This window comes from Cervus canadensis, chromosome X (assembly GCF_019320065.1).
Source record: "Cervus canadensis isolate Bull #8, Minnesota chromosome X, ASM1932006v1, whole genome shotgun sequence".
Lineage (NCBI taxonomy): Eukaryota > Metazoa > Chordata > Mammalia > Artiodactyla > Cervidae > Cervus > Cervus canadensis.
The window spans coordinates 123,246,431-123,261,212 of NC_057419.1; the positions used below are offsets into that span (position 1 = coordinate 123,246,431).

The following is a 14,782-nucleotide window of genomic DNA, read 5'->3' on the forward strand; positions in this document are numbered from 1 at the left end:
ATCCATTCACCTGTTGATGGGCTTTTAGGTTGTTTCTGTGTCTTGGCTATTGTAAATAGTGCTGTGAAACTGAGGAATTTTAATGGGACATTGTTAGCTATGTTTGTGTTAAAAGAAAGAGGTATAGTCAGGAACCCAATTCTCTATTCCAATTGTTTACTATGAAATAGCAGTATTAATAGTAACATCTATTTATGGAACATTTGTTATGTGCCGGGTACTAGGCTAAGTGATTTACATATATTGTCTCATTGAATCCTTACAATCTTTTAAGTAGGTGTTATTAGGTCCATTTCATAGATGAGAAAACTGAAGATAGAGAGGTCACATGACACAGGGAAGACATATGAAGCTGAAACTGGGGCCCAGTACTCTTTACCCCTCACTCATTACACTTCCTCAGGTGAATGTTCAGCAATTAGATAGAAGAAGAACTGGGTTAATGTTGGCAGTGAAGCAGGGCTTCCTTTGAAAGACTCAAATTTCTTACCAGGATCTTCTGCTTTGAACAGAAATATGCTAATAACCATCCACCTGCAATACAGGAAACTCAGATTTGATCCCTGGGTCAGGAAGATCCCCTGGAGAAGGGAATGACTACCCACTCTAGTATTCTTGCCTGGAGAATTCCGTGGATAAAGGAGCCTGGTGGGCTACAGTCCATAGGGTCGCAGAGTCAGACACGACTGAGCAACTAACACTTTCACTTTTTTCCCACAACCATTCTTAGGCTCAAATTGTTCACTCTAGGATTGCAATAGATTTCAAAAAAGTGATGGCTCTCAGATGGAATATGTTCATCCTTAACTGCAGAACCTAGCTAAGTTGGAAGTAAGAAGATCTGGGGAGAAAAAAAAGGCTGTATTTCTACCCCAGTGAATAGAGATGAGGGCTTCATCATCTCTTACTGCAGTTAGGTTTTAACAACTGGAGACTGTGAGCACTTTATAAGGAAATTCTAGTTTGAGTCTACTTTTCTGATTTTGGATGAATTCTGTTCTGTGAAATCTGTTTGTCTTAAGTTAAATATGCTGGAAAATGGATGCTCATTACAGAAGTTGATTATTTCCTTTGAGACAGTGGATCTCAAAACGTGATCCTGGAATGAAGAAGGGCAGCATCATCTGGGAATTTGTATGTATGCAAATTCTTGGGCTTCAGTCTGAGAATCAAAGACTCTGGGTGTGGAGTCCAACAGTCTTTTAATAAGCCCTCCAGGTGACTTTTGATGCTCACTACTGCTTAAGAACCACTGATGTGAGATATCCTTGGGACAGGGTTTATGTGTTCTCTCCCTAGTCTGCTTATGAGAACAACTATATTGTTTTAGTGAACAAATAGACAATTTGTAGTGTGTAATTCGGAGATACAGCAAACCTCAGTAGAGAAAGAGTCTATTCTCTCAGTTTCACAGCCCTGCTCTAAAGAAACTTATAAATTTTCCTCCCAGGACTGAGTGGGAAGACAATTATGTAGTACACCCCTGATGCATGCTAAAATTTGAGAATCATTACTTTAGGATTTTAGCTAATTATTCCAGTAGCTGTGATGATGGTAGATTAGGTTTACAGGTTTGGTACAGTTCAGAAGTTTATACAGAAAGAATTAAAAAAGGAGGGGGGGAAAGGAATTTAGGTTCCTTTGCTTTTTCTATAAAACCATGAACATTTCTAAAATTATTGTGTAGATATGGAAAGATACCAATTATGTGGGGGGGAAGCAAATTGCAGAAAATCTGTATAGTATGGTTACATTAAAAATAAAAAATTCTTCCGTTTGTATGTTTGCATACGCATAGGAAAAAGAATTCACAGCAAACCCTTAACAGCAGCTACCTGGGGGTAGTTAGGTGGAGTGGTAGCCGCTTTTAAATTTCACTTTATACACTTCTACTTTTGAATTTGTCACAATAAATATATATTATTTAAAATATATTTTAAAATGAGCCCATTTTTAATTGAAAAATAATATCCACTTGATCATTCAAATAGTACAAAAGTGTAGGCAGGTTTAATAAATGTTCTTAAACTTTTAAAGTTAAATACCTTTGAATGCCTATTTCTTTTACAAGTGACAACAGTTTATACATAGAGTGAGAGAATGCTTCTAAACACCACAATATTTTATGGAAACATTGTATCTTAAGTTAGAATGAATAAAGATCATATACACAAGAAGGGGGAGAAAAAGCAGGGCAAACATTCAACACTCATATCAAGTAGGTATAAACTTAAAATATAATAAGTAGGAAATAAAAAGAAATCTTTTTCCTACTACTTAGGCTGGCTTCTTTTTTCACCAAGCTCAACTGCTATTAAATAAAACTTGGTGTTTCTGTCCACGTTCAAGGAAACAGTCACAATCCTCAGCTACAGTGCTTCCAGGCATTGAAAAGGTCCAGCACTCTGTATTTTCACAGCATCCTGACATGGACTGGCAGTTTTCTGAAGCTAGTATTCTAACAATCTTCAAACTGACAATGGGCAAATCTCCAAGCTCTGCCTCACTCTCTTACAGGTGTCAAAAGCTAACAACTCTCTTTTTTATCCTTTCTGGAAACAATTCACTTTTTTAGTGCTGCTAATTAGATTTGGAGTGCAATGGCAGTTCTTTGCCTTCTTTTCTTTAATATTCTCGGCAACAAAGGTTTTCTGGTTCTCTCCCATTTGTGTTTATTTTCCTCCTAAATGTTTTGCCAATCAGGGAAAAGCTCCTTGTGGAAACCAAGTTACTAAGTCATTCAATTGACTTCCCCTTCTTCTAGATGAATGACTTATGTCCATAAAAAAGAGGGTTCATTATCATAATACTTCAGGTTTAATATTTCCCAATCTGCTATAGGCCTTCACTAGATTTACATTTAATGCAGACTGCTTTTAAATCATGCTTTGACCTTTCCCCTCAAAATGTTTTTAAAGACATTTAAATATGACAGGCCAGATTTATTTAAAGAGTAAAACAGTTCTCTCTTCCGCAGCACATGTGCTAAATTTGGAAAAATATGGAGAAGATTAGAAGAGGAAGGATGACATGTCAATTCACAAAGGATATCATATATTTTCCCTACTGGGTTAGTAAATATCTATCCTAAATCGACAGCTAGTATCATATACAAGGGTAAAACCATAAATATACTTCTATTAAAATCAGAGATAGGATAGAAATAATTGCTATCACCATTATGATTTAAAATTTTAATTTCCTGGCCATTTCAATAAAACAGGAGACAGAAATAAGAGATGTCAATAATGGAAATAGGAGATATAATTCATATCTGTGAATGAGATGACTCCCTAGCCAAAGAGAATCTAAATAAAATATGTTTAGAATGATAGTTTAACAGTTAACTGGTTTTAACTGTTTTTTTTTTTTTACTGTTTTTCCTAAACATTTCATTCATGTCCAACTCTTTGTGACCCCATGGAATAGTCCATGGAATTCTCCAAGACAGAATACTGGAGTGGGTAGCCGTTCCCTTCTCCAGGGGATCTTCCTGACCCAGGAATTGAACTGGGGTCTCCTGAATTACAGGCAGATTCTTTACCAGCTGAGCTACCAGGGAAGCCCAGACATTTCATTAACCAGTTATAAAACAGTGGAGAGTCCTTTTGCTATAACACCAGAACCAGAAAACACTTAGGTAGAATCTCAATAATAACTGTACAGCAACTATATGGAAAAAATTACAAAATTTAGCCAAAAAAACCCACTTGAAAATGGATGAGAATACAGAAATTTTCAAGTTAAGTTCTTCAAATTAATGCATAGATTTGATAAATTTATGATAAAAATCCCAGAGATTATTTTCATGTCTTGATGAAGTGACCTCTAAATTCCATCCTAAAGAATATATATAGTCAAGAATAACATGTACAGTTTGACCCTTGAACAACACAGGTTTGAACCACAAAAGTTAACTCATAAGTGAATATTTTTCAATAGTACATACTTCAGTACTACATGATCCATGGTTGGTTGAATATGAGGAGACCAAACAGTGAATACAGAGGAACCCAGGATATAGAGGGGTGACTATAAATTATCCATGAGTTTTGACTGTGGAGAGAATGGGTGTCCCCAATGCGCTCTTGTTCAAGGGTCAGTTGTATAGTCTGAAAAAGAAGTCTAATGAGGAGGACTTGCTCTAAGAAATAATAGAAACTGGTTCAAAAACTACAATAGCTAAAACAGTATGGTCCTGGGACATGGATTCAAAATAAAACAAAAACAACAAAACATGTAACAGACTATAGAGCCCCAAAAGAGTGAAATAAAGTTTAGTATGTTTCACCACAAGTTCAGGTATGTGCCATTCTGGACCTGTGTTAGCACAGTGATAAAAGGATTTGTGTTGTGGCAGCTGTTGCTTTCATGCTGGGCTCCTTTTGAAATGATGGGTTCATTTTGAAATGAACACTGCCAGAAAGTCAGAGTCCTTGACAGCCTGTAAACTCTTAGGGAAAGTTAGTGGGCATAATTTTCATGGTCAAGGATTTCTTCTAACGCTTCCTTCTCCTTCTTTAGTGAATATATATGCAACCAGGGTTGAATTGCTTATTTTGGCAGACAGCCTTAAATATTTAGAAGGTTAGCACTACCTCTTGACTTTTTTGTATGTTACAGGTTAAAAAAGAAGTATTCACATTCCTATCCTCTGATCTAAGTAATCTTTTAAAATGTAACTTTAAGATTCCATTTCCTTGGGTTAGTTACACCAATTAGCACAATGTAGTACCATAGTCATCTTTTGGTAGGCGTCATTTTAAAGGTAAAGTACTCACAACACTGTAAATCAGCTACACTTCAATTAAAAAGTACAGTACACAAATGGATCACAATTCCAGATACCTTGCTTTAATCTGCAATGTGTATAGAACCAAATATGTGCCATTGAAAAAATTAAGACTACATGAAATTATGTCTGTATAAGAAAAGGCAATTATTCCCAACCAACAAGCATTAAATTGAAGAGAAAGCATTTTAAAAAGCCTTGCGTTATATTTCCTCTTGTAAATCTAAGGTGTCAAGAAATATTTGAAGTTGATGCTATCTAAAATTATATTTGTTTTTTTCAAAAACATTCTACAGCTACATTCAAGTTTATAACTATGGATGGGTCAGTTCCTTAATTTATGCTGGATAATTTTGTCTGGTTTACCCTATGTAAAGAAAACTGTAAACTTGGCAACAAATTATCTGGTTATCAATTATTTAATGGAGAAATATTTACTGGTTGCTACCATTTGCCAGGTTTTATACAAGGTATTACATTTTTTGCAACAAAATAGACCCATTCTCTGCCCCCATGAAGTTTTAAGTCTATGGAAGACAGATAGTAGACATTTAAATGGCCATATAGATATATGATTACAAATGTTAATAACTTCTATGACAGAAACAGAGTATACAAAGAGAGAAAATAGCTGAAGTTACATACTTTAATTCTGTTATTTAGTTTGAGCATAAGGGGAGGGCAATATTTAAGCTGATATCTGAAGAATGAGAAGGACCCAGACATGGAATAGGTGGGTGGAAGTGCTCTATGAGGAAAGAACATCTCTTTGAAAGTGTAAAGCATGCTGAAGTAACTGAAAGGTCATTGTGGCTGAAGCTTGGAGAGATAACAGGACAGTAGCGCAAGATGAGGTGGGAATGGTAGGCAGGGACCAGATTGTGTAGGGCTATAGCAAAAAGCTTGCATTTTATTGAAAATGCAAAGGAAAGCCATTGAAAGCTTTCAGAGAAGTAATATGATCAGATTTACATTTTAATTTTTTAATAATTTTATTTATTTATTTTTGACTGTACTGAGTCTTCATTGCTGTGCTGGCTTTTCTCTAGTTGAAGCAAGCAGGGGCTACTCTCTAGTTGTGGTGTGCAAGCTTCTTACTGCAGTGGCTTTTCCTGCTGCAGAGCATGGTTTCTAGGGAGAGTGAATTTCAATAGTTGCAGCACATGAGCTCAGTAGTTGTGCTTCTTATTTTTGCTGGTGAAATATGTTAAACATAATATTCTACTGTAAGGCCTGAGTGAGGTAGGTCTCAAGGGAGTTCAGACATCTGCCAAGTGGAAGTCTAGCATGAGCAAGGGTCAGAGTGGATTTGAAGAATCACTGTACAGAAAAGAATGGGGTATAAGTTCTAAGAGAAACCAAGACTCCTACTCATCTGACAGTGGTGTCAACTCTACTCCAGATTAAAAGGCTGAATAGGTTATTCCAACAGACTCTTTTCTTCCCAGTGTGAGTGAAAGAAAGTGAGATTTTATTTTTTTGTCATTGTACTAGCCGAACTAAGCTGAAGTGGACTTAAGTCACAATAACAAGTTTGCTCTGAGATATAATTTCTTACTCTATTTTCCTTTAGTTTTCCCTATAAAGACTTTGGTTACAATGAGTCAACCTTATCTTGACTGAATCAAAGTGAAAGGATTTTCCAGACATCAGGAGGGTAGATGGGAAGAGAATTCAGCACCCACCATGGCCCATACAAGAAGCAGTAGCCACCCAGAATGAAGTAGTGGAGCTGGCATAGATGGAGATCGTAGAACTAACAAAAACTCTCCGACAACTCTGGGATCATTTTGTCATCTTGGTTCAAAAGCAAACAGACCTAAAGCAGAAAATCAAGGCTGCTTCATAAAAAATGAAAGAAAAGAACCTAAAGCAGAAGGGACAAAAACTTCCCTTGGGCTGCTTAAAAAATGGATTTCAATAAAAGATAGGTCAGCTTCCAGAAAAAAGGAATTCCTATGGCTGTGAAACTTCAGTCCACAGGCCAAACAAGTGTCATTCAGAAAGAACACATGAGAGTAGAGGCAAAGGTAAAATCAGTCAAATTGATTCTGTGACTTAAGAGACTGTTATTATATGGTCATGGCAAGGGAAAAAAAATCTCTCTGGATTTGATCTATTGCCACCTTTTATGAACAGAGTCCGAAATAAAACAATGAGATTGTTTTGGTCATTAAGATGCCCTAAGGCAACCCTATTTAATTCTTTTTTCTCTTGAAACAAAGGTACTTAAATGCAAGACTCTGGGGTTTGCTGTAAATAAAACCTATAAATTTCACAGTCACACTTATATTTTTACATGGTTCAGAGCTTAGTATGACCAAATATGCAACAAATATTTTGGTAAAATTTTTCCTATGAAGACAATTAAATTCCTAAAAAACATTTATTTCATACACATCCCCAAAAAGCAATGTTCCAGTTTGCACATCATGGATAATTTCTAAAAATGCCACAGAATGTCAACTTACATGCTAATCAGAAAAAGCAAAAACATTTTTTTTTTTTTTTGAGAACTTGCATTGGGTCAGGTAGCCAATTTAGCCAGGATTTAAAAACAAATACTATAGCAAATGCCTTATACTTAACACTCACTATAGTTGGCTTCTATCACTGTGAACACATCTTGTGAATAAATATCACTATGCTTAATATCTTGTAATAATCTATAATGAAAAAATGTCTTAAAAAGAACACACACACACATATATACACACACACATATGTGCTGTGCTCGGTCATTCAGTCATTTCTGACTCTTTGTGACCCCATGAACTGTAGCCCTCCAGGCTCTTCTGTCCATGGGATTTCCCAGGCAAGAATACTGGAGTGGGTTGCCATTTCCTTCTGCAATATATATGGGTTGTGTTTAGTCGCTCAGTTGTGTCTGACTCTTTGCAGCCCCATGGACTGCAGCCTGCCAGGCTCCTCTGCCCATGGGGATTCTCCAGGCAAGAATACTGGAGTGGGTTGCCATGCCTTCCTCCAGCGGATCTTCCCAACCCATGGATGGAACCCATGTATGCATGCATGCTAAGTCGCTTCAGTTGCGCCCGACTCTGTGCGACCCTATAGACAGCAGCCCTCCAGGCTCCTCTGTCCACAGGATTCTCCAAGCAAGAATACTGGAGTGGGTTGCCATTTCCTTCTCCCAAATGGAACCCAGGTCTCCCGCATTACAGGCGGATTCTTCTACTATCTGAGCCACCAGGGAGGCCCAAGAATACTGGAGTGGGTAGCCTGTCCCTTCTCCAGGGGATCTACTTGACCCAGGAATTGAACCGGGGTCTCCTGCATTGCAGGTGGATTCTTTACCAGTTGAGCTACCAGGGAAGGCCCGATATATATACATGTTGTGCTGCGCTATACTTAGTTGCTTAGTCCTGTCCGACTCTTTGTGACTCCATGGGCTGTAGCCCCCCAGGCTCCTCTGTCCATGGGGATGCTCCAGGCAAAAATACTGGAGTGGATTGCCATGCTCTCCTCCAGGGGATCTTCCCAATGCAAGGATCCAACCCAGGTCTCCCGCATTGCAGGTGAATTCTTTACCATCTGAGCCACCAGGGAAACCTATACATACATATATGTATGCATGTGTGTGTGAGTGTATGTATATATATATATATCTGAATCACTCCGCTGTACTAGCACACATCATTGTAAATTAACTATACTGCAGTTAAAAAAGAAATAAACATCACTCACATTTCTGTATAATCTATATTCTTAAATATTTCATTATAGTAAAATGTTTCTGATTCACTAAAGCTCCTCAGTGAATAGAAATAGCAATGCCAAGTACTCATTCAAGGAAACTGACAGGCCCACACGAGGCAGGTGATGTACTGCTGGGAATTTTGCATAGGCTTGGAAGCCAGGATACTTGGGAAAAATCTGGATTAACGCTAACTCACTATAGGAGATCTTAGGCAGTATAATTTGGGGTTTGGAGATGTCATTATCCAAGGGTAGGGTGAAGAGTCCTGGAATCCCTTAAGGATGTCACAATGATGACTGCAGTGGTTATGGGGAGTTCTAAACTACCCCCACAATCAAAAGAGGTCTTTTTGATTTGTTTAACATGCTGAACTTCTGTGTAAGTTCAGTTTGAAGACTACCATGGCCAAAAGAAAAAAAAAAATCACTGAATGAAGTACCCCTTTAGGATTTACCATTTTGTTGACGCTCTAATACAACTGGATTTCATGTCTTTCTTTTGAACTGCAATAACTGACCATTGGGACCACCGATTTCCCTGTGTGCAAGCGTGCTCAGTTGCCCTGTCATGTCCAACTCTTTGTGACCCCAAGGACTATGGCCCGCCAGGCTCCTCTGTCCATGGGGATTTTCTTGGCAAGGATACTGAAGCGGGTTGCCATTTCCTCCTCCAGGGGATCTTCCCCACCCAGGGATCAAATGCACCTCTCCTGTGTCTCCAGCATTTTAGGCAGACTCTTTACTACTGAGCCACCTGGGGGCCCCTGATCTCCCTGAGGTAAGTGAAATATTTTCACCATTTGAATCAGGAGCATGTTAGCCATCTGCAGTACTGAGTAGTGCAGGTGCATCTTGCTTGTTCACTATGCATTGATTTAACTGCTACCATCTTCACCATCATCTTTCCCTCTCCTTTCCTGTCACTCTGAGTGACATGCCAGCTGACAGTGTTATGAACAGGAAGGTTTGGGCAGAGTGACTGTCAGAAATATTTTTACCGTGTGAAAGGACATTTCTGGAATGTTATGGCATCGTTGCCTCCTGCCCCTAGAGAATGTGGCATGGGCTTTTGGGCTCTTGCCACTGTACCCAGCATACCAAAGTGAGTTCCTGGCCTCATTATATGTTGCAAAATATTTAAATAATAAACCTACCTTATATATCCAATTGTTTTGATATTCATGTTCTTACTTATGCCCTAAGTTAGATTTTATACTTTGACTTAGACACAGTTTAGCCAAAGTCCTTAGGACACTTTGGTAAATGCTATTACCAGAATTAGAACATGCCCCCTGAGTTGCAGTGAGATTTGTGCTAAAGTTCACAATGCGAATTTGATAGCTCTAAACATGAGATATGTACTTGCTGCATTTACTGAAATCCCCCAGTCCCCTATCACTTTCCTTAGATTTCAAAGTTATGGAATTGTCCAGTATGTTTGCTCAGAATGACCTGATGTGACTCAAGTGTTATTCTGGGCATGATGCTGTGGCCAGTTACCTTGGTTGTACATGTTTTAATGTGATTTGGGTTACTGATATAAATGAGTTGATTGCATATAATTTCTTAGTATCTTCTATTATAACAACATTATATTTCTTTTCAGACATTTTATTGTCTCAGACTACAATATAGCATCTCGACATAGTCAATTTTAAGTGGACTTGATCATGTTTCAGTGCTTTAATCTTAAACCATCAGATTTGAAATTTGGATCATGTATTAGCGGCAAATTCATTAACCTCTAGCATCTCTTGGATCATGTTTATAATTATTTCAAAGCTTCCTTTACCCCGCCAGAACAACCATGTGATAATCTGAAAAACAATTCTTTTTTGATCTATTTATTATTTTAGAGGGCAATTTATGACTCATCATGACTATGTCAGAAACTAGGACCCAGAAAATACATTGACATCATCTCAGACACAGATTTCCAGCTAGTTTTACAGATAGGTTAATCAGGTAGTTGTGCATGTTGTGAGATTTGAGGACTCCTACCTTTAAAAAAATACTCCCCTTGAGAGATCATTTGAAATTAGAAGGTCTTTGGACTCTAAAAGTAGTCTACTGAAATGTAAATACCTCTGGCTGCATAGCCTGTAAATCTATTATCTGTTGTTAACAACTTAGCACAGATTTATTTAGCAGACTTTGATAATTAGCTGAAAGGGACCAGCAAGACCAAGATTTGATATTGGTAAAGGACTGGCAGGTCAACAAGATGCGATGTTGGTTTAAGTGGGAGGCAAGTCTGCTTAAAATAATAGTTTTAGCTAGACAAGGGAAGCATGGTGGCATAAGGCATCTGAGGGCAGGCAGAAAAGAGAAATAGCAGAATGCTTAGGCCAAATTTACTTGATTCCCCATTTTCCTGAAAGCCAACCTTTACCAGTGAGTTCTAGATTAGGTTAGACTGCTTGGTTGCCACTCTGCCATCCATCTACCAGTGTAACTTTCAAGACTGCATTGGATAGGATATTTTCTATGCAGGTGGCAAAAATGCAATTCTGTAGCATCTTCCTCCTTTTCCAACTTCCTTAGGTATCTTCTTGCCATTTTGGGAGAAGCTTTCCTTGAAAAACTTACTGTTGATGCTTTACCCTTTAACCAAGGCAACCCTATTCGAACTTTCCCACCAAATGCTCTTTAAAATAGTTTTTACCTGTTGACTCACAGATTTAGGGAACAAACTTATGGTTGCCAGCAGGGAAGGTAGGAAGAGGGGCAGTTAGGAAGTTTGGGATGGACATGTACACATTGCTATATTTAAAATGAAGTGAAGTGAAAGTCTCTCAATCGTGTCCAACCCTTTGGGACGCCGTGGACTATAGAGTCCATGGAATTCTCCAGGCCAGACTACTGGAGTGGGTAGCCTTTCCCTTCTCCAGGGGATCTTCCCAACCCAGGGATTGAACCCAGGTCTCGTGCATTGCAGGTGGATTCTTTACTAGCTGAGCCACAAGGGAAGCCCAAGAATATTGGAGTGGTTAGCCTATCCCTTCTCCAGCGGATCTTGTCCCAGGAGTGGAACTGGCATCTCCTGCATTGCAGGAGGCTTCTTTACCAACTGAGCTCTCAGGGAGGCCAAATATTTAAAATGGATAACCAATAAGGACCTACTGTATAACACAGGAAACTCTGCTAAATTTACATGGTAGCTTGGATGGGAGGGGGTTTTGGGGAAGAATGAGTGAGCGGTAGTCACTCTATAGCTAAGTCCCTTTGCTGTCCACCAGAAACTATCACAACATTGTTAACCAGCTATTTGTTGTTGTTCAGTCACCAAGTCATGTCTGACTCTTCGAGACCCCATGGACTGCAGCAGGCCAGGCTTCCCTGTTCCAGTATGAAACAAAAAGTTTACAAAAATAATTTTTGCCTGTTAAACCACTGGCAGGGGGTGGGGTGGGGGAGTATTGTGCAGGTTCTACAGATTCTTGGGGAAAGCCCTGAAAATCCTTCTCAATACTATTTTCTACACATTCTCCCTCTTTTTTTTGGTTTACTCCTTTATTTTAATTGAACACAACCTCCAAAAACTTTCTTTGCAAGACTATTTGAGAGAGAAATTGTTCATTAAGAACTTTCATGTCTGAAAATCCCTTAATTCTACCATTAAGTGTGGCAGGGTATTCAGTTCCAGGTTGCAAAGTGTGATCTATTTTCATTCATTACATTAGGTATTTGATGGACCCTTTCAGTCATGAAACTTAGATGCTTCAGTTTTCGAAAAGCTTCTATGATTTCTTCAGTTCAGTTCAGTTCAGTCGCTCAGTCGTGTCCGACTCTTTTTGACCCCATGAACTGCAGCACGCCAGGCCTCCCTGTCCATCACCAACTCCCGGAGTTTACCCAAACTCATGTCCATTGAGTCGGTGATGCCATCCAACCATCTTATCCTCTGTCGTCCCCTTCTCCTCCCGCCTTCAATCTTTCCCAGCATCAGGGTCTTTTCAAATGAGTCAGTTCTTCACATCAGGTGGCCAAAGTATTGGAGTTTCAGCTTCAACATCAGTCCTTCCAAAGAATACTCAGGACTGATCTCCTTATGATTTCTTAGGTAATTTCATTTGTCTATGCTTTCTGTAAATGTTATTATCCATATGTTGGGCAACCTACATTGATCCCCAACTCATTTTTTCTCCCTATTTTCTTAATCCCTAGCTTCCAGGAGATTTCCTCCAATTTATATTTCAACACACATATTTTTACCTTATTTTTAATTTCCAAAACATTTTCCTTGTTCTCTTTAATTTTTTAAATAGTGAATTGTTAATGAATGCTGCATAGTCTCATCTCTCTAAAAGATAAGTATTTAAAAATTTTTTCTTCCATTCTCTGTTCCCTGCCTTGTTTTCCTACAAGGTCACATTTTTGATGCATTGTTTCTATTTCTCTTAATGTCTTGTTCTTGATGGCTTGTTTACATGCAATAACAAGAGACTAAGAAGCTGATTGGGAGTTCTTTGTATATGAATGGCCACTGTTACGTGGTACATTTCTCTTTAAGTTGAGAAAGCTACAATTAAGCTTTTTCACTAGGGTTCTCCAAAATGTCAGTAGTTTTAGGTGTTTTATATTGGACGATTTAGTTCTACAGAGAGAAATATTTTAATTTCCTATTAGGTGTTATAAGCCTGGCTGTTGCTGTTATGGGATATACAAAAGGAGTGGATGGAGACTGAAGGTTGTATTATTTAATATACAGACTTTAGATCCTTGCTTTCAGCATGACAACTCATTCTAAATTTTAGCCATATAAACTTTTCTAGCAAGAAAAATACCTCCAGTCTTCTGCATGCATTGTCAAAGGAAATTACTCCATGGAATGCATGAGTGAACTTAGGAGGAGGGGCTCTGTACTCCTTATACCAAGTACCAAACTCTTTATTTTTTCAGCCTTACCCACATCTCTGCCTCTAGAGGTCCTTGGTGCCTCCAAATTCTTAAAACTTTCTGAGCGTGGATTGCCCTGTTTTGTTTTGCTTTTTGGCCTCTCCCCAGTTTCAGGCTTAGGTTTCAATATTATCTACTCTGCTAAGTCAGTTACCACCTGTCCATCTGCTTTCCAGCTTACAAAACTTGTGTTGACATTTCTCTTCTGCTGTCATCTCCTCTTGTGTTCCCTTTGTCCTTTTGGGTTTTATGACTTTAAAAATTCTTTGCTGTCATTTTAGTGAGGTTTCAAAACTGAGTGAAGATAAATGTGTTCATTGAATCTGTCATGCTTATCTGGAGTTCCCCTTATTCATTTTTAATAGCTGTATGATATTCTGTGATATGGATGGGCCAAAGAGTAACAGAAAAAAATATTGAATATATGATAGAACATGTTGTTGAGTCATTAAGTTGTATCTGACTCTTTGCAATCCCATGGACTGCAGCACACCAGGCTTCCCTGTTCTTCACTATCTTGGAGAGTTTGCTCAAACTCATGTCCATTGAGTCGGTGATGCCATCCAACCATCTCATCCTCTGTCACTCACTTCTCCTCCTGCTTTCAATCTTTCCCAGTATCAGAGTCTTTTAGCATCAGGTGGCCAAAGCACTGGGGCTTCAGCATCAGTCCTTTCAATAAATATTCAGGGTTGATTTCCTTTAGGATTGACTGGTTTGATCTCCTTGCTGTCCAAGGGACTCTCAAGAGTCTTCTCCAGCACCACATGAGACAAAACCAGTCATAATAGGCATCAGTCATAGTGTTAAAGCATGGCACTAAAGTTCTCTGCTAAGCAAGTCTTAACCTTTTAGTTGTTGATTGTTTGGAGCTTCAAGGTGTCCAGGGGAAAAGACCAAGATGGCCAGAGTGCTGGAGAGGTGTACTTTGGTATGGGAGTCAAGGTAGACACTTTTAACAAGGTGTTCTGAATATATTTTACCAAGCATTATATCTGCACTTGTGCATGCTGGCTAAATATCAACCATAAATGTGCCATGAACTATTTAATCAATCCTTTATTGATGGACATTTAGATTATTCCTCATTTTTGTTGAACTTTATGGCAATGTATACATGACAACCTTGGACATACGTCTTTCTGCATCTTTGAGAATATTTCCATAGCGCTGCTTTCTGTAGTAGTAGATTTCCTTCACCCATTATCTTGAAAAACCTTGAAAACAAATAATAGAAATCAAACAGTTCCTGATATTTTAAAGATAAACTCTAATTTTAAAGTTAATTTAACCTATTCATGTTTAAAAGTAAGTTCTTTTTTAAATTGGAATGCATTTTTAATGTTAACTAATATGTGTCCTACAAAGAGATTA

General features: G+C 38.4%; 1 pseudogene; it reads left to right on the top strand.

Moving 5' to 3' along the window:
- The first annotated feature begins 2,961 nt into the window (after nucleotides 1-2,961).
- On the top strand, nucleotides 2,962-3,060 carry LOC122436160 (annotated as a pseudogene).
- The last annotated feature ends 11,722 nt before the right edge of the window (nucleotides 3,061-14,782 follow it).